The 18,903-nt window shown below is 42.1% G+C and overlaps 1 protein-coding gene across 3 annotated transcripts in view; it reads left to right on the top strand.

Moving 5' to 3' along the window:
- The window catches only part of LOC130296867 (pregnancy zone protein-like), a 595,153-nt gene that overhangs the window by 227,627 nt on the left and 348,623 nt on the right, over window positions 1–18,903 (top strand). The window lies entirely within an intron of this gene.

Raw genomic sequence — 18,903 nt, forward strand, 5'->3', positions numbered from 1 at the left:
GACGTCACGAGCCTCCGGAGCTGCACCCGATGCTCTAAACGAACGCTGGGTGCCGCAGGCAGATCGCGGGGGTCCCCAGCAGCAGGACCCCCATGAGCAGACATTTAATCCCCCTATCCTTTGGATAGGGTATAAGATGTCTAGGGACAGAGTACCCTTTTAAGGACCAACAATTTTCATGTTTTTTTCCCTCCTCTCCTTTTTAAGACATAAGTGTTATTTTTTGCACCGCCAAATGTGTGTGGGGTGGGGGTTTGTTTTTACGTAGTGCAGATACTGACAGGGTATCATTATTCTGAGGGTCAATACTATTCCAATGCTTTTAGTTAAGATTTTCTATTGTACTGTTAAAAAACTTTTATAACTACCTTTGTTGATACAGGGATAGCCTGTATGGCTTTAATCCTGTCCTGAGTAAGGTGTCTTGTGCCTTGAGATGCAGTGACCAAGGAAGACAACTGAAGTGGAACACCACTGGAGTTTCTGTTTTGAGGCCTTGTAGCCTTGATCTGCCAGACAGCAGAGGAGACTTTGAGTGTCTTTCTGCAGATGCTAGTGTGGTGTCCCGGTACAGGACATGTCCTATCCCTTTTGTCTGGAGTCCCCTCAGCCAGAGTCCCTCCATGCTAATGGGCTCTCCTGAAGGGCTAACCCCTAGTCGCCTCTTAATGTAATATTTAATGTATATACTTTAATATAGGATACCTCTGTATAGGACCTTAGAGGTCATGTGCCTTTAATTTGTTATGCTATGGTTTAAGGACCTTTGGGTCATGTGATATACCCAGAGTTCCAGAGGTCAGGACTGACAGGTTTGGCTATCAGATGAGCTTTGTCCCACCCCCTTAATATATAAGGGGCTGCTGCCACTAAATACTTAGTTCCGGACTACCAAGCAGCACTAATATCATAGCTCATCATCAATTCAAGCTAGGCCTGAAGCCTAATCTTCCGCAGCCACTAAACCGTGAGTCCTCCAGCTCAAAACTACTAAAATCCTGTGACTACTGCAACTGAATTATCTTCAAACTAGTAGCACAGTGGCTAGAAAATCAAAGCTCATTATACTTAGAAGTCCCAGCAAACATGTGAGGAACCTGAACTACGGTCCTCTATGCAAAGACTGTTTTGTTACCTGCAGTTGCATAAAATATGCAGTAAAGTTTATTCCTGTTTTCATCAATATCTGCTGTGGACATTCAATTATTTCTCCCTACCGTTTCTGGGACGGTTGGCAGTAGGACCATTACCCTAAGGAAACTGCATCCTGGCATCACGACAACAGAGGGTTAATACCAACGTACCCTACACTATTACCTGCACCACCTACTCACCACACTAGGCCATCAGCATGTGGGGTCTGGTGGTATTAACCCTTGAATGTTGTGACGCCAGGGTGAGGTTTCCTCAATAGTAATGTTCCTGACACCAACCGTTCCACAAACTGCAGGGAGAAATAACGGAATGTCCACAGCATATTTTATGAAGTAAACTGAAGAAACTTTACTTGCAGGTATTGAATATAAGTCTTTTCAAGAGTGAATCGGGATACAGGTTCCTCACAGGTTTGCTGGGACTTGGAAGCAATGAGCTTTTGATGCTAGCAACTGTGCTATTTTGGAATATTTGAGCTGATAGTAGTCACACAGGATTTAGTAGTTTGAGCTTTGAGTAACTCACGTTTTTTGGCTGTAGGTTCTTAGGCTTTGGGCCTAGCTTGAATTGATGCTGATGAGATATGTGCTTGCTTTCATGTACAGGTCTCGAGAGTGAATTGATTGACTACAGCCCTTTATATAATAAGGGTCTGGACAAAGCTCATTTGTCAGCAAACCTGTAAGTTATGAACCCAGTGAACTCTGGGCACATCACAAGACCTCCAAAGGTCCTTACACGGTTATAATGTATAAAATGCTTATCATGTGACCACTAAGGTCCTATACATTTTCTGTACATTAATTTATGTACACCAAATAACATTTTATATGAGGTGACTACGGGTGAACCCTACAGGAGAGCCCTATGGACATGAGGGGACTCTAGCTGCGGGGACCTTAGACAAGGGACAGGACAAAGTCCTGTACCAGGACACCACAAGCACATAACAGAAGATCATCCACGTAGCTAATAAGCACCACGGATGAGTTCTGTTCTTGCCAGGTGGATAGGAGGAGAGTCATGGCTTTAGCAAATTGGCTAGGAGAGTTTTGGGCCCCTTGGGACATGAGTCCAAGTGTATTGTTGGCCTTCATGGGTGAAGGCAAATGGATACCAGCAACTGGGATCTGAAGAATGCGTTGCTTAGATCAACAGTGAAGTACTTAGCAGTAGGGGCCACCCTTGACAGAGTATGAGGATTAGGTTACAATAGGGGTTTCCAGTACTGTGACTTCATTCACGGCTCTGAGGTCTTGAACCACCCTGAACTTCTCAGGTTCCCCGTTGGCAGTCGTCTTCTTGACTGGGAATAGGGGCGTGTTGCAGGGGGAGGTGTATGGGTGAGAGCCCCATTGTTGACCATAGTTTGGACAGGTTTAGAGAGAGCCTCTGGGCAATCTTAAGTGTGTACTGGGGTTTTCTAGGCAGCGTGGCTCCTGGCTTTAGAGTGACCATGACAGGGGGAACCCTAAGTTTGCCAATATTTTCTGGACCAGTGGACCAGAGGCTTGTTGGGATACGGACAAGTACTTCTGATGGAATTGTGCAGGTAAGGGTTTGCTGAAGAGTCAACATGATCGGGATGGAACAGAGAAATCGTTAGTCTCCAGAGGGGAGGAGATGGATACAGTTCCATCCTTACTAAATTTGATGGAGGCCTGGAGTCTAGAAAGGACATCTGTTGGCTATGCGGAGGGGTTTGGGAATAGGATTGGCTTGGAGGGACTCCATTAACCCCCACACAGGAAACGTCTATTTTTGAGAGAGTATTTAGTTGGCAGATCTTGGGGCCCTTATTCTGTCTGCACCTGTATCTAGAAGAAAGGGTGCCCTTCTTTGGGTAGTGTCACTTTAGCCAGAGGGCCATCATTGTTGTTTGAGGATACTGCCATAGAAGGGGAGTGAGACACAGGCTTGCCTAAATCCTACGGTAGCCGATCCATATGATCTTGGTTGGATCTTTACCCTTGATTTGAGGAGTACCTAGTTCAAATGGGCCAGTGGGTTGCCGGTATTGGTCTTGTGGGGATCCAGCTCTTTTTAGTGATCTACAGTCACTTAAGTTGACCAGGTTTTTTACAGTTAGTTTTTGATGGCGTTCAGGTGGTGAATGGTTGGTGGGCTGATCCCTAGTTACCATGAGAGGGGCGGGCTTCCTGGTGAGAGCTTGGTTAGACTCTATGCCTTTTGCCACTAGGAGTAGGGTGTCAAGTGGCTGCACTCTGCACTCTGCATTCTGTATGGGAGAGGACAAGACCTCTTTTTCACTGGGTCCTTCAGACCATTTACAAAGGCAGAGGATAACATTTGTATAGTATTTCTCAACAGACTCAGTGTTGTCTTGGCTAACATCATGGACGCTAGTTGCTTGATCTGCCAATCTGTCTTGAAAATCATAAGATCATAAGGTGACATGCAGAAGTGGGTGGGGGTAATCAGATCTACCTGTCGCTTAGAGCGTGCTACAGGTGCTTCAACACCTGTTGTAAGGGCTTCCCCTGGAGTAAATGGGTAGCTGCCCACTGGGGGTGGTTGCCTTTGGTCTGGTTCTGTATGGAGTGGCTCTGAGTAGTTGATCTGCCACTCCAGCTAACTCTAACCCTCCGGTGGCTACACCGGTCTTGTTCTCCTCCGATTCCTGATCCTCATTCTCCACATTTGCATAGGAGGAAGGATAGGAGTGGGTGGAACATAATAGGAGCCATCAGGATTAAGCACAGGATACATGGGAGTAGGCCTTTCGGGTACAGAAAGATGGCCACTAGGGGTGGAGCTGGAAATGGGAGTACCCATACTTCCAGGTGCACCAAGATGGCCACCATTTCTGGATACAGAAGTTGAGGTTAAGGTTGTTCTGGGAGTAGCAGCATGGCCGCAACCGGAAGTTGGTGACACCCTGGGCAAAGCTGGGTTTGATACCATGGGACACAAAGGGGCAGGCATTTTTGAGTCATTACTGGGGAAGAGACTGGGTGTGGCCTATGGGCACTACAAGCATGGCACGTATCTCCCCAGGGGGCATTCTGGGCACCGCAATTAAAACACACCACCCTGGTTCTCCAACATAGGGCAGTGGGTGGCCAAATACATTGATGGGATATGGGGACTTTTTATCAGCATCAAAACAGTTATGATACACATTTTCTTATTTCCATGGTCTATTTCTTGCTGACCATGTCGTGTTATACCATGCTTCTGCCACTTTCAACAGATTATAAACTACTAAACCATTCTTTTCTCTGAGAACTTTCTGCCACTCTTCTGGTTTCAACCTTCCACCAAGTACAGGTTGCATATCACATATTTTCATGGACTTTCCCAACTTTTTTTAAAATTCTCTCCACCCTCTTTCTCTCCCACCAAATCACGTGCTAAAATTCCCTTTTCTGGCTTCACCTGTTTCTGTCCCATCTTTACTTTTGGTTCTCCCAGTGGGAGTCCAAACAAATCTGCTGCTCTGTTCTGCTCTTCTAATTCAGTCTTCTGGCTGTTCTTGGTGGCAGGGTCACCTAACTGGTTCAATGCCCTTTGCTCTTGCTCTACTTTCTATCTCCTTCAAACATAATCCCGGTCTCCAACCTCCTATTGGAAAATGCAAATTCCATCTAAAGGTAACAAAATCTTCTCACCCTGGCCTAACCGGGTGACGTCATAATTCAATTGGATAACCTGGGACAGCAACGTTAAGCAATCTCCAAGCACCATCTGAAACTCCCAACATTAACCCACAGACACAATTATGACATGACATATACAAACAATGTACAATATACTTTCTAGGACAGATCTTATCCTATGTGCTCATGCACATATCCTGGCGGCTTGCCAAATTCCATAATGCCTTCTCTCACAGATACCCTGGAGGAAGGATTATTTTTCCCTGGAATGCAACCTCTCAGAGAGCCTGTCCATACACATGCACAGTTTCAAGGGAGGGTCACAGGAATGTCTTTTAGGCCGAGGGGCTCAGTGTTATACTTCCCTGTATACACGTACGTTCAAGACCGCCTCCAGGGAGACCCTTTGGACCTCTGGCGTCTAGCACCTAATCCACTAATACCTTGGCGAACAGAAGTATCTGTAGTAACAGTTATTAGTGCACGTACACACACCCACACCTCAACACACATACCCAGGCAACAGACACTTGTGACAGGTCCAGTAAATAGACCTTGAGCAAAAACTATACCTTTCTTTTTGTGGCCTGTGAGGCAATTGGCTAAGTCATAAGGCAAACCAAGCGGGGGAGATGGCGTACTGGCAAGGTTACAAGAAAATTTTGTCCTACTGTACTGCGGAGGTGATCAATCTCCCATCTGTAGCCATCCACGGTTGGTTGGCTCAATGCCTCGTATGTTGCGAGTTGCCTTCCAGAACCAGAACTCGAGGTCCCTGTTTGGGCACCAACTGAAGTAGAATGACTTCCTCAGGTATTCAGTGCTTATCTATTCACGGCCAAATTAATTATAAAGTTATGATGCATGCAGGTTTACCAAATCTATTCTGTTAAAGCGTTTATAAGGCTTCAACATTAACATAAATTACCACCCATGTTATCGATCATGCCGTCTGTCATGCGCTAAGTTCATAGACTTGTTTTTCTCGTAAGCGTTGAGTAATCATTTGTTCCTCTTTCCTTCCAGATGGTCAGCCTGACATTTATTGATCGGACATTATCAGGCGTTGTTCCGCACGTATCTTGGTACAGCCATCACAATTTTTTTTACAACACTAATATTAGTAATAAAACAAAGTTAAATCTTGATAGGCTACACTGGAAGGAAGGTTATATGCTATCTGTTACATATGAGCTAGTGTTTGCAAAAGCCAAGCAAACTGTGAAATAGACATATTACTGAATTAAAGTGAAATAGACATTGTATTGAATTATTACATATGATTATGTTTAAATACATTTTCATTCTACTACAGAAGTATGCATAAAACTGCCATATGCTGACCCCTATAATGTTCTTATATTTCCATATACGGGGATGTATGTGGGTTAATTTTTTATTTTTTTTTGTATCTGTAGATTTTATCGGTAGCCCATTTCGTACATTAAAGGGTACCTCTCATCAACTAAACTTTTGATATATTTTAGATTAATGAATGTTGAATAACTTTCCAATAGCATGTTCGGGAAAAATACAATAGAAAGAAGCATATTTTTCATGATCAGTCCTGTCAGCAAGCATTTCTGACTCATGCTGGAGTCCTAAACGCTCAGAGCTGCCAGCCTGCTTTGTTCACAGCCAAACAGGCTGTGAACAAAGCAGGCTGGCAGCTCTGAGTGTTCTCCTTTGAACAAAGCAGACTGGCAGCTCGTAGTGTTTAGGACTCCAGCATGAGTCTGAAATGCTTGCTGCCAGGACTGGTAGGGAGACCCCTAGTGGTCATTTCTTAAAAGTGGAAAATTAAATAGAAAGAAGCATATTTTTTAATAACATGCAATTGTAAAGGTATTCTGCATACATTAATCTATAATATATCAAAAGTTTTTTTGATGAGGTACCCTTTAAGAATGCGATGCAACCATAAATGTTCAATTTTGGAATTTGATATTTTATGTTTGTCGTTCACTCTACGGGATCATTAAGATTATAAATGAATAGTTTAGACATTTCTGAATTGGAGCAGCAGTCCTCTGGAATATGAGCACAACAGAGTTGTGTTAGCAAATAAGCAAGTGGTTATGGTGAATAATAAAATGGATAATAGCAGTGCAAGTACCTATATTAGAATATGTGGCATAGTATTGGAGAATGTAACTGGATTGCGGCACTTTCTAGGAGTACAAGATAAGTCCTTCCACAGTGGGCCCGTTTGGAGGGTACTCCAGCGCTACAAATGGTAATAAAAAAGAGAGGGGTTCCTCCGGTTCAGGTAGAATTAAAGCATTTCTAATAGAAATAGATGCCTGATGTCCGTTGCTAGTCAGGGACGTCGCTTTTTTGGGGTGATGGGCCTCAAAACAGGGATAGCGGGAGAACGCTCCGGCCGGTAGCATCTCAACCTGCTTCCGTCCTCGTGGTAAGTGACTCGATGTTGTGAGTAACTGATAGTGGCGTCACTATGGGGGCACGGAGAGTCCACAAAACTATCGACTCTTTTCGGAAACTTTCGAATTTCCTTCGTTAGGATACGTGATGTGGATGAGATGGCCTATACTTATAGGAGGACGTGGATCTGACTTTTAACCCTTTGTTTACTCCCCTGGATAGGTGAGTCCCTTGATTTGTATGTGATTCAGCGCTGGAGTTTCATGTTAAAGATATGGGTACTACGATATTTATTGCACTGTTTTTGTTAGGATAAAAAGCCAAACAGTTCCATTTCTTCATTAAGACCAAATGGGGCCATAGAATTTAGGTTAAAAATCCATTTGCTTTCTGATCTGGATAATTGTGCAATAAAATTTCCCCCTCGCCAGTGTGGGGCAATTTTTTCCAGGCCGAAAAAACGGGATCCTATAACTGATTGTTGATGGAATCATTTATAGTGTGCTGATAAAGGGTGTCCCTCGAATCCCCGTTGTATATTGTATATATGTTATTTAATTCTAGTTCCTAATGGTCTCTTCATTCTGCCAATATATGTTTTTGCACACAGGCAGATAAGGGCATAAATGACCCCTATGGATATGGCTGCAAATTTTGTATTTGGTCTTATCATTCCCATTTTCCACCTCCATAGTTGGGTTAGTGTTTTTTGTAGCCTTGCAGGCACTACATGTTTTACATGGGGAAAAAAACTTTTTTGATGGATAAAAAATTATTGCTATTTTTTGCTGTTATTAATTTAACAGTGGGAGCAATTTTGATGCCAACAGTCGGTGCTTTTATGTATACAAATGAAGAATTTTGGTAGAATATCTCCCAATATATTATCGCTGCACAGAATGTTCCAATAGTGCTTTACTATTTTCTGAAAGGCAAAGCTTTGATTATTGAATTATGTTATGATAGGTATTTAGATTTTTTTTTTGTTCTATATTGTTGGGTTTTTCTTTAAGTATTATAGATCTCTCCATTTTTCGAATTTGTGCCTGTGTGGTCTCCAGAGGTGCTTCTTCATATCCCTTTGCTATAAATTTATCCTTTAATGTCTCTGCTTCCTTGTCATATTGGACCAAATCTGTGCAATTCCTGTGCAGTTTAAGGAACTGACTATTGGGTATATTGGTTAACCATATGAGGAGATGACAACTGTCTATTCCAATAAAGCTATTATCAGTGGGTTTATGATAAGTGAAAGTGAAGACCTGATTGTCTAAAATGGAAATGGTAAGATCAAGGAAGTTGACAGTCTGGCTGTGTGTGGCTGTAAAATTTAAAAAATATTCATTTTTATTAATAGAAGTTAAAAACGTCTCCACACTATCTGCTCCCCCTTTCCAAATAAAAATGACGTCGTCGATGAATCTCCGCCAGAGGACGAGGTCCGCACCAAGCTGGCCCTCCGGGAAGATGGCGGATTCCTCCCAGAGACCCACGTAGAGATGAGAATAGCTTGGTGCGAACCTCGTCCCCATAGCCGTGCCCCATGTCTGATTATAAAAGGAATCCTCATATTTAAAATTGTGGTTTAAAATAAAATTAATACAATCTCCAATAAAATGAATTTGGTCATCAGGCATGTTTCCCAATTTAAAAAAAAAAAATATTCAGATGCCACTCGTCCCTTAGTGTTCTATAACTGTATATAAAGATGTTATATCAAGAGTACCGATAATATAATCGTTCCATACAGTTTCCTGTAAAAGTTGTAATATATGTGCCGTGTCCTTTAAATAAGCTGGAAGTTTTTCCACACATGGCTGTAAGTGCGTGTCTATATATTTCGATAAATTTGAGGTAATACAGCCGATGCCGGAGACAATAGGTGGGATTCTGAGCATCCTTGTGGATTTTAGGAATTTGATAGAATACTGGTATTATAGGATCACTTATCAAAATGAAATCTCTTTCCTTATTAACCCCTTAAGGACCGGGGTTTTTTCCGTTTTTTGCATTTTCGTTTTTTTGCTCCTTGCCTTTAAAAAAATCATAACTCAATTTTGCACCTAAAAATCCATATGATGGCTTATTTTTTGCGCCACCAATTCTACTTTGTAATGACATCAGTCATTTTGCCCAAAAATCTACAGTGAAACGGGAAAAAAAATCATTGTGCGACAAAATTGAAAAACGCTGTTTTGTAACTTTTGGGGGATTCCGTTTCTATGTAGTAAATTTTTCGGTAAAAATGACACCTGATATTTATTCTGTAGGTCCATACAATTAAAATGATACCCTACTTATATAGGTTTGATTTTGTCGGACTTCTGGAAAAATCATAACTACATGCAGGAAAATTAATATGTTTAAAATTGTCATCTTCTGACCCATATAACTTTTTTATTTTTCAGTGTATGGGGCGGTATGAGGACTCATTTTTTGCGCCGTGATCTGAAGTTTTTAACGGTACCATTTTTGCATTGATAGGACTTATTTATCGCTTTTTATTCATTTTTAAATGATATAAAAAGTGACACAAAATGCACTATTTTGGTACGTCCTTGGTCCTTAAAATTAAATAGAGGAGGGTACCCAAGCGGGAATACTCCTTAACCCCTTATCAGTTGTTCTTTAAATTTAGATGTCGGATTCCCCTCTTAATTTTTCGTATGTCTTTGAATCATTAAGAAGGCGCATACATTCCTTATGGTACATGTCTCGATTGAGGATAACAATGCTACCCCCCTTATCCGCCGGGCGTATTATGATTTCATGATTGGTTTGAAGTGATACAATGGCCTTCTGTTCTTTCATAGTTTAAATTATGTGTTTGGTATTTCTGATTTATTTTCAATTTTCTCAGGTCTGATGTCACCATATTTTCAAAAGAATACATGGCGTGGGAGTATTCTTGCTGGGGGAAAAAAGGTGGATGGATAATGGAGGTGGCTGTACTGTATGGGGCAATGGAAGTGGCTATACTATTAGATGTAGTGATGGTATTTTTCATGAGAATTTTTTTTTTAGTTAAATTTCTCATACATTTTTTAAGGCTAATGTATGTGTTAAATTTGTTTAGATGGCATGTGGGTGCAAATTTTAGACCTTTTTGGATAAGTTCTGTTTCTCCTATGGTAAGTGGTTACTGAGATTACATATTTTGTTGAGTCATCTCACTATAGCTATTTTTCCTAGTGCATACTCCTATTTTCTAATTTACAAATCTGTTTAACTTTCGGGAGCCAGTTGAGATATAGAGATAGAGAGAGAGATATAGTTTTTTCCTGGAATACCCCTTTAAGCCCTCCCAAAGGACACTATTAGAAGCAATCAATAATTTGCTTTTGCTGTTCACTGCTAAGTTACTGCATAGCTTTGATCAGTGCTCCAGACGCTCTGCTTATACAGCCTGCAATACTGTATAAGAGGAGCCGAAGACCACAGCATGGAGGTACAGAGGCCCTAGACACCATCCGACCACTCTGTCAACCCCCCCCCCCCCCCCCCTATGTGATCCAACTGCCGGGGGGGGGGGCGGTCGGCGTTTCCCTGAGTCCATTGAGGTAACTGTCAACCTTTATTTCAGGCCTAAGATGCAGCTTTCAGCATTAATCACAACATCTAAAGAGAACATCAGGGTGATCTCAGCCATGACCTGCCATCTACGAATTGAGCACAGATTATCATGCCTTGCATCCTCTAGGGGTTAATCAGCTTAAATTTTTTTTTTTTTTTTTTTTTTTTTTCCCCTACAGGGAAAAGCTCTTGTCCGAGGAAGTTGAGGCCGGATGAGCTGGCATTGGTATTGACAAATGCAGAACCCGCTTTCAAAGAGGCTATACAAATGGCAGAAAATTATACAATACTGAAGAGTGAAAAATTGATTCTCAACTTTCTGGAATGCCTTATATTTAGAAAATTTCAGAGACCTGGGGTGATCGAAAACATGAATGCAAGTAACCTGTGATTTTTTTTTTTTTTGATCAGTCATTTATTCATGTACCCCGCTTAATTCTAGTGTACACAAAAATTAAATAAGGTTAAGGCTGTAGAGAGATAAAAAAAAAAAAAAAACTATACTTGCCTATGCCTAGTCCCTCACAGAATCCACTAAAGCTTCTGCGAGGGTCCTTCTTGTCTCTCAATGTTCATCTCTCCTGTGTCATGACTGACTGTGGAACAGCGATAGTGAGCCCTAAACTGACCCTTAAAACACTCTCCCTGCCCATACACCTTAAGCGGTGAATCGACAACTTTGAGCCGGTCCCTGCTTGCGCTAAAGTGCAGAGGTGTAAAAACACATAATATACATAGTCTGTTACAGGCCAGAACAGAAACTGGTATATCTGGTTGACTAGTAGTTTTCAAACAGAATACAAATACTGACAGGGTAGAATACAAACAGGCAAACTGATAAGGAAACATAGGACACAGTTCACACTGGGACACAGAGCAAACTGGATACCCCACAAAAGGAGTAGCCATTAATGATAAAGCCAAATAGACTACTGACCAATGGGCACACTCCACAGTTTGGTCAGGATGCTGACCCAGTAGGAAACAAATATAAAACACAGAACTTCATAAAAACGGATACAAGAACACCAAACTCTACAACATAGAGGAATACTAGTCAGGATAATTCTCAAGATAAAAGACTGGTGCCCTGGAGTCTATTTAGACTCACCGGGGGAAATTTATCAAAACCTGTGCAGAGTAAAGCTTGTCCAGTTGCCCATAGCAACCAATCAGATCGCTTCTTTCATTTTTAGGAAGGCCTGTGAAAAATGAAAGAAGCAATCTGATTGGTTGCTATGGGAGACTGGACAACTTTACCTCTGCACAGGTTTTGATAAATCTCCCCCATCCAGTTCTAAATGGGAATTCTTAAATACAGAGCACGGATAACACTAGCAAGACTTACTCAGTGTGAACACAGACAAAGCTGCTATATAACCATGGCTAAAACCCCAGATAAAATTACATGATAGATACAAGGTAAATGCTCAAGCACATAGCCAGACTATTGGACAGACAGACCTAGTGGCATTAAACTATATAAAATAACCAGTACTGAATGCAGGAGAAGTCCGGCTTAAAATACACACCCGAGTTCGCATTCGTTCAGAGCATTAACCATTCCCTATCTAGGGAGAATAGAAAACTGATCTGAACATCCTAGTGTGAATACACACCTAAGCAAAAAATACAAAAACAAATAAACAGACATTTCATCCTGCCTGCCTCCTCAGAGCAGAACCTGCCTTCTCAGCTAATTACTGGCTATGGCGAGTTTTGTTCCGACCTTTCGTCTCAAGAGCAGGCATCGAGGGCCCGAAAGAAGCTGTTGGGGACCTGTAGGAGACTAGAGATAAAGTATTTTATTATGATTTATTATTATAGCGCTCTTGGTTCCTGGGTGCTGTACATATAAGGAATAAAATGCAAACAAATGTAAAATGAATGCAATACAAAAGTAAAGTGCAGACTGATAGAGGGCCCTAGTGGGTCGTAAGTGGCTGTCCTAGTGCAGTGACAACAGGGTGTGTCAGGGTAGTGAGATCCAGTGTATTGGGGGGGGGGGGGGAAAGAACAGAAGTCTTGGAAATGGTTGTGTGAGGTAAAGACGAGGGAGAACACAGGTGAAGTTCTTGAGAGGATCAGAGATTGCAGGAAGAGGAGATCTCAAATGTATGCAGGAGAAAGATTGTGGATATCATGGTGAACAGTTTAAAGGAGTACTCCCCTAGACATCTTATCCCCTATCCAAAGATCGTGGCGGTCCCCAATCTCAGCTGTGGCACCCCAGACATCTGGTGCACGGAGCAAACTTCGCTCCATGCTGGATAACTGACTATGTGATGTCACGGTCATGCCTGCCTCAATGCAAGGGTATGGGGGGGGGGGGGGGGGGGGGGGCGTGAGTGCCCCTTCCATAGACTTGCATTGAGGGGGCATGGCTGTGACATCACGAGTGGGGACGTCACCAGCCTCTGGCGCTGCACCCGATGCTCTAGACGAATGCCGGGTGCAGCAGGCATATCACTGGGGACCCCCACGATTGGGCATCTTATCCCTTTTTCTTTGGATAGGGGATAAGATGGGGGGGGGGGGAGAGTACCCCTTTAACCCCTTAAGGACCAAGCCCATTTTAACCTTAAGGACCAGGCCAATTTTATTTTTGTTCATTTTTTTCCTCCTCGCCTTCTTAAATCCATAACTCCTTTATATTTCCATCTAGAGACCCATATAAGGGCTTGTTTTTTGCGTGACCAATTGTACTTTGTAATGAAACCTCTAATTTTACCATAAAATGTACGGCAACCCCCCGTCCCCATCCCCCCCCCCCCTTCTGGCACTGGGTCTTTATTTCAGCTTTGTTCTGGTTCTAGTCCTTTGTTTCAGTTCAGACTTGTTACTTTTTCTTAGCCATGGCTTTTTAGTTCCATCCTCTTTTTTTGTTTAGCTTTTGGCCTAGTCCTGTTTGTTAAAGCGAACCCATCAGATCAACAAACAGTTTTTTTTTTTTTAATACAGTGACCCCCCCCCTGACCTACGATGGCCCCGACATATGATCAAAAAAATGATATGAAATTTTTATTTTATTTTTTATGTCAGGGCCATCGCATTAAGTGCTATCCGGCAGCGCAAAATGCTTAAGCTGCTGCCGGATAGCAGCTTAATGTTCCCCGTGTGGTGCGGTAAGTATTACTTACCCCTCCACGATGCTCCAGGGTACCCTCCGGGTCCAGCGCTGGTCTTCCGGTGTCTTCTCTGCCCTCTCCGATGACGTCTATACGCTGCTGCGCACATCATCCAATAGGAATGGCGTACGCAGCGGCGTAATGACATTACCAGGCAGGCCCAGTAAGGCCTTGCGGAAGACAGCAGAGGACCGGAGAAGACCAGGAGAGCCCAGCGGAGGCCCGGGGTCACAATCACAAGCGGCGGGGACAGGTGGGTACAGCTTCCTATACTTTACATTGCATGAATCCCTCAACATACGATGGATTCGACAAACGATGGCTCGTTTGGAACAAATTACCATCGTATGTTGAGGGACCACTGTACATCACTCAGTACCTAATCCTGACCATGTACATCTAATTTTTGCATCTAGCACCTTTTATTTTATTACTTTTAATTTAGCTCGCTAGTCTGAATTCCTCTCAAAGGGAGGGGGCGTGGTCTCACTGTGCAGGTCTCCGCCCCCTCCCTCAGTATGCTGTCTGCTCACATCTCCCCCAGCATTAGCAAAACTACAACTCCCAGCTTGTCCTCACTGACAGTAGCGGGACACAAGCTGACAGTGGGAGGATTTTTCCTCCAGCTGTAAGCCCTGCACTCACAGCTGTCAATCAAGGAAGTGTGTCCATGACATAGGTGATGACGCATGGACACAGCAGGATTAGTAAGTGTCCAAGCAGGCAGGGGGGGGGCAGTTGTTTGACTGGATTTTTCAGTATGAAATACTGAATTTTCTAATGAAAGCATTTGCAAAACCTATCAACATTTTTTGTATCTGACAGTGGCCATTTAATGATTTGTCTGTACTATGGTCAGTCCAAATCGATCTAGTTTGTATGTGTTATCTGAATCTGTATCTTGATGTGTATTCATGATTAGTGAGGTGTTCTCCGCAATGTTATGGGTCCTGAAACATTGCTTTTTGCTCTACCCCTATACCTAGTGTTTTATGTTTAGTCTTGTATTATTCATTCCCTGTGTATCCTGATCTGTATAGAATCTTGACTGATATTCATACCTGCTTGGTTTGTGTTTTACCACGGTATGAATCCTGATCCATTGCTTATCTAGCTTTGCCCCTATACCTGGTGTGTTTCTGCATTCAGTCTTGTGTGACCATGCACCAGTGTATCCTTATCTGTATAGTGCCCACCCATTCTCATTCATGGTAAACCTGCCGCTATATCTCCTGGTAACCTGATTTGTCATGACCCTCATACCTGCTGTATATTGCTTTGGTCCTGAGGCTGTTGTCTGTACGCTATATACCTGCTGCTATATCTTCCTTATATCTGTCTGTTACTACTTTGCATTCTTGCCATTATATATTCTCCTGATTCCCTGTTTGCTTGTTAACCCTTTGCATCCTTGCCTGTTTCCTCATCTCCATACAGTTAGTTTTGTTTATTATTTTGACTTGTGACGCCCATGCACTTTAGCCCAGCCCAGGACCATGGCCAGTTGTCGATCCGCTGTCTTTGGAGGTTATCCAAGTAGGCAGGGAAAGGGGTTCTGGGTGAGCTCAGGACCACACTATTCCCTACTTGGGGTGATCCGATGTATCTCTCCTTTTAATTTGAGCTATCATTGCCTTAACATTATTTATTCCTTTTTTTTTTTTTTTTTTTTTTTTTTTTTTTTTTTTTTTAAAGGTGGTTCAAAATCTACCATGATAAAGTGAGACCTACGTTTCTAAGGCATGACAAAGAGATACAAAACTTTCCTCTCCTCCTCTGGGGATAAAATCTACAATGTTTGTAATGATATCGGCAGATTTCATAAAAAGTAAGTATTTTTCTCATGTTTCTATTCTACATGGAAATGTTTTGAACTTATTTTGAATATTTTCTTTTTTTGTATATTTGGAACAAAACCAGTGACAAGCCAGCAAGTCAGAAGAAACGCTGAAACCTTTGTGGCTTGTAACTCCAAAAACAGCAATGATAAAGACATATTTGCTAAATACCTGGCTCACTCAAACGCTACGGCTGAGCAAATATACAGGGAGAAGACCATGGAGAAAGCCTCTTTGATAACCTCAAGACTTGCTAATGACCTCCAAGAGGAGCCAACCACCAGAAAGTAGCTGAAGAGTAGTAAGGGTGCATTCACATCACGATTTTACCATCCTACTTCTTCTCACGATTTTTAACTTTGAAATCGTACAAACCTGCATGCCAAGTCGTATCCATTGACTTCCATTCATTAATGATAAACAAATGCATCAGTTTTGATCCGCATCCGATTTTGCACGATAGAAGATCGGGCATAAAATCGTGGTTGTCCACGATTTTTTGTTCAGATTCAAAATCAGATAGAAATGGCATCCAATTTCTTTATTGAGGTCAATGTAAATCACATGAAATCGTGACTGTGCAATTCTATCAGATTAATCGCACACGATTGTGTATTTTTTTAAATGTATTTTATTTTATTTATTTTTTGTACAGATGCGCAGTAGACTCTGGAGAGTGCTAGAAACCACTAGATTCTTCTTCTCAGGATGCTCTGATATCTCAATCTCTAATCTCCCTCCCACACACAGGAACTATCTGAGGAGACAGGCTGCCATATTGGTACACAGAAAATATTGAAGAGCCCTACCCTGATCTGCAGAAAGTGAGTACAATACATGATTATACACATAATGACTGAACGATATTTTTGTGCATCTGCAAACTGTGTGGTGTTAGGGTCAGCAATTATAATGGTATATTTTATGTAGTGTGCTCTACCAATGCATGTCTCATGTAAAGTTGGTGGTGTTCTTAATTTTGTTTGTTTTTTAGATATCATTTTTAAAAAGATTATCAATGTTTTCTGAAGAGGATCTTAGAAATGGCCATGAATCCATAATAACGGGTTTTTTTTTTTTTTAAAGTCATGGCTGTAAATGTTGGCACCCCTGAAATTTTTCAATAAAATTAAGTATTTCTCACATAAAAGGATTGCAGTAACACATGTTTTGCTATACACATGTATTCCCTTTGTGTGTATTGGAACTAAACCAAAAAAGAGGAAAAAAGCAAATTGGACATAATGTCACACCAAACTCCAAAAAATGGTCTGGACAACATTTTTGGCACCCTTTCAAAATTCTGGAAAAATAAGATGCTCGTTTAAACTCACCTGGGACAAGTAACAGATATGGGCAATATAACAATTACACCTGAAAGCAGATAAAAAGGAGAGATGTTCACTTAGTCTTTGCATTGTGTGTCTGTGTGTGCCACACTAAGCATGGACAACAGAAAGAGAAAAGAACTGTCTGAGGACATGAGAACCAACATTGTGGAAAAATATTAACAATCTCAAGGTTAAAAGTCCATCTCCAGAAATCTAGATTTGCCTTTTTCCACAGTGCACAACATTATCAAGAAGTTTGCAACCCATGGCACGGTATTTTGAACAGTAAAATGTTTGGCAAACAAGAAAAGTCTAGAGATTTATTTTTGTCTTGTGCATATCCATTATGAACTGTGTGAGGTCGAAGGGCTCAGTCCGAAATTGGGACTCTTGGACAGGAGGGATAAGCAGTCACTCGACAAAACGACATCAGTGGTGTTGATGACAATGTTGGATTCGGCAGGTGTCACTAGTCTCTCCACGAGACCCCCTTTCTCTTTATTGCAGCGCTTACTACTTTTCCTCCCTCTGCCCCTCCGGGTTTTTCACCTAAAGGGGCCTTAGATGGTACTACAGGCAACTGACGGTTGGTGGCTTAATCAGACGGGGTGGTATCAGTCTGTGGTCCAGAAATCGGATGACAGTCTTCTGGTGTTATATCTTTTCCTCTTCATAGGACCCCGTTGATTCCATCTGGATAGAGACTCTTTAGAATTCCATGTGAAACTTGGTTAGTCGTAATCAGTTTTCTCTCTGACAAACTTTTTTTTTTTTTTTTTTTTCCTCATTTATTTCTGCCTGTCATCATTTTCTCCAGCTTTTAAAAAAAGTGGTAGCAGTGGTCTCGCTCACTCTTGTCGGATACTCTATTATAGTGTGGCATAGCTCAGCGGTAACTGAATTATATTCACTCAGTTTTTTTTTTTTGAGAATGTTTGTAAGACTTTCGCATGGTCGTGATGTGCTTGTTCCCATTCTTACATGAACTCAGGATTTTCAGTAAATTGCGAGGGGAACTTATACCTGTGTAACCCCCTAGGGGCTCTGGCACTGCTCTCATGAGCCTGGAGAGAATTTATAGTTTAATTTCAAATACAGCTCCACTTCATGCACCTACCCTTATTGCAGTGGTGCACATAGCCAGTTCACAAGTCTAAATGATAGAACTGAAGAAAAGACAGTGGCCATTCACTCACCATTCAGGGGTCTTTATTGAAGATATCGGTGGACATACATGGCTTCAGCAAGCAGGGTCTTGAGGCAGGGGTCTCGGGACAGTACTGTTTCACGCACAGCGGGCTCTACCACCAGCCGATACACCGGCGTGGACGCACGCACCTCAATTAAGTACGTGGGTCACATCAAGAAAGTAGTCATGACGACACCCAAACAAAAACAAAGCCATTTGATAAACTGTGAGGAATACAAAATCAATGGGCTCAAAGGTATGTAATGGGCACATGACAATGATGCTACCTGTTTAAAACTCGCAGGTTTAGAAAGTCAATCCTCCTGTGTATGGTGGAGATCGGAACAACCTCTTATTAAAAAGTTAGGCTCATTGGATCGTACAACTTGATGCGACTGGAGTCCTTGGACTGAACGATTGGTTTGAGTTGCTCCCGTTCTTGTAAAAATCTCTTAATTATAGGTCTTGCATACCTTTGCGCCCATGGATTTTGTATGCTGCACAGTTTATCCTATGGCTTTGTTTTTGTTTGGGTGTCATGACTACTTTCCAGACGTGACCCACGTAATTAATTGAGGTGTGTGTCTCCACGCCGGTGTATCGGCTAGTGGAAGCGCCCGCTGTGCGTGAAACAGTACTGTCCCGAGACCCCTGTCTCCAGACCCTGCTCGCTGAAGCTATGTA

This window comes from Hyla sarda, chromosome 12 (assembly GCF_029499605.1).
Source record: "Hyla sarda isolate aHylSar1 chromosome 12, aHylSar1.hap1, whole genome shotgun sequence".
Taxonomy (NCBI): Eukaryota; Metazoa; Chordata; class Amphibia; order Anura; family Hylidae; genus Hyla; species Hyla sarda.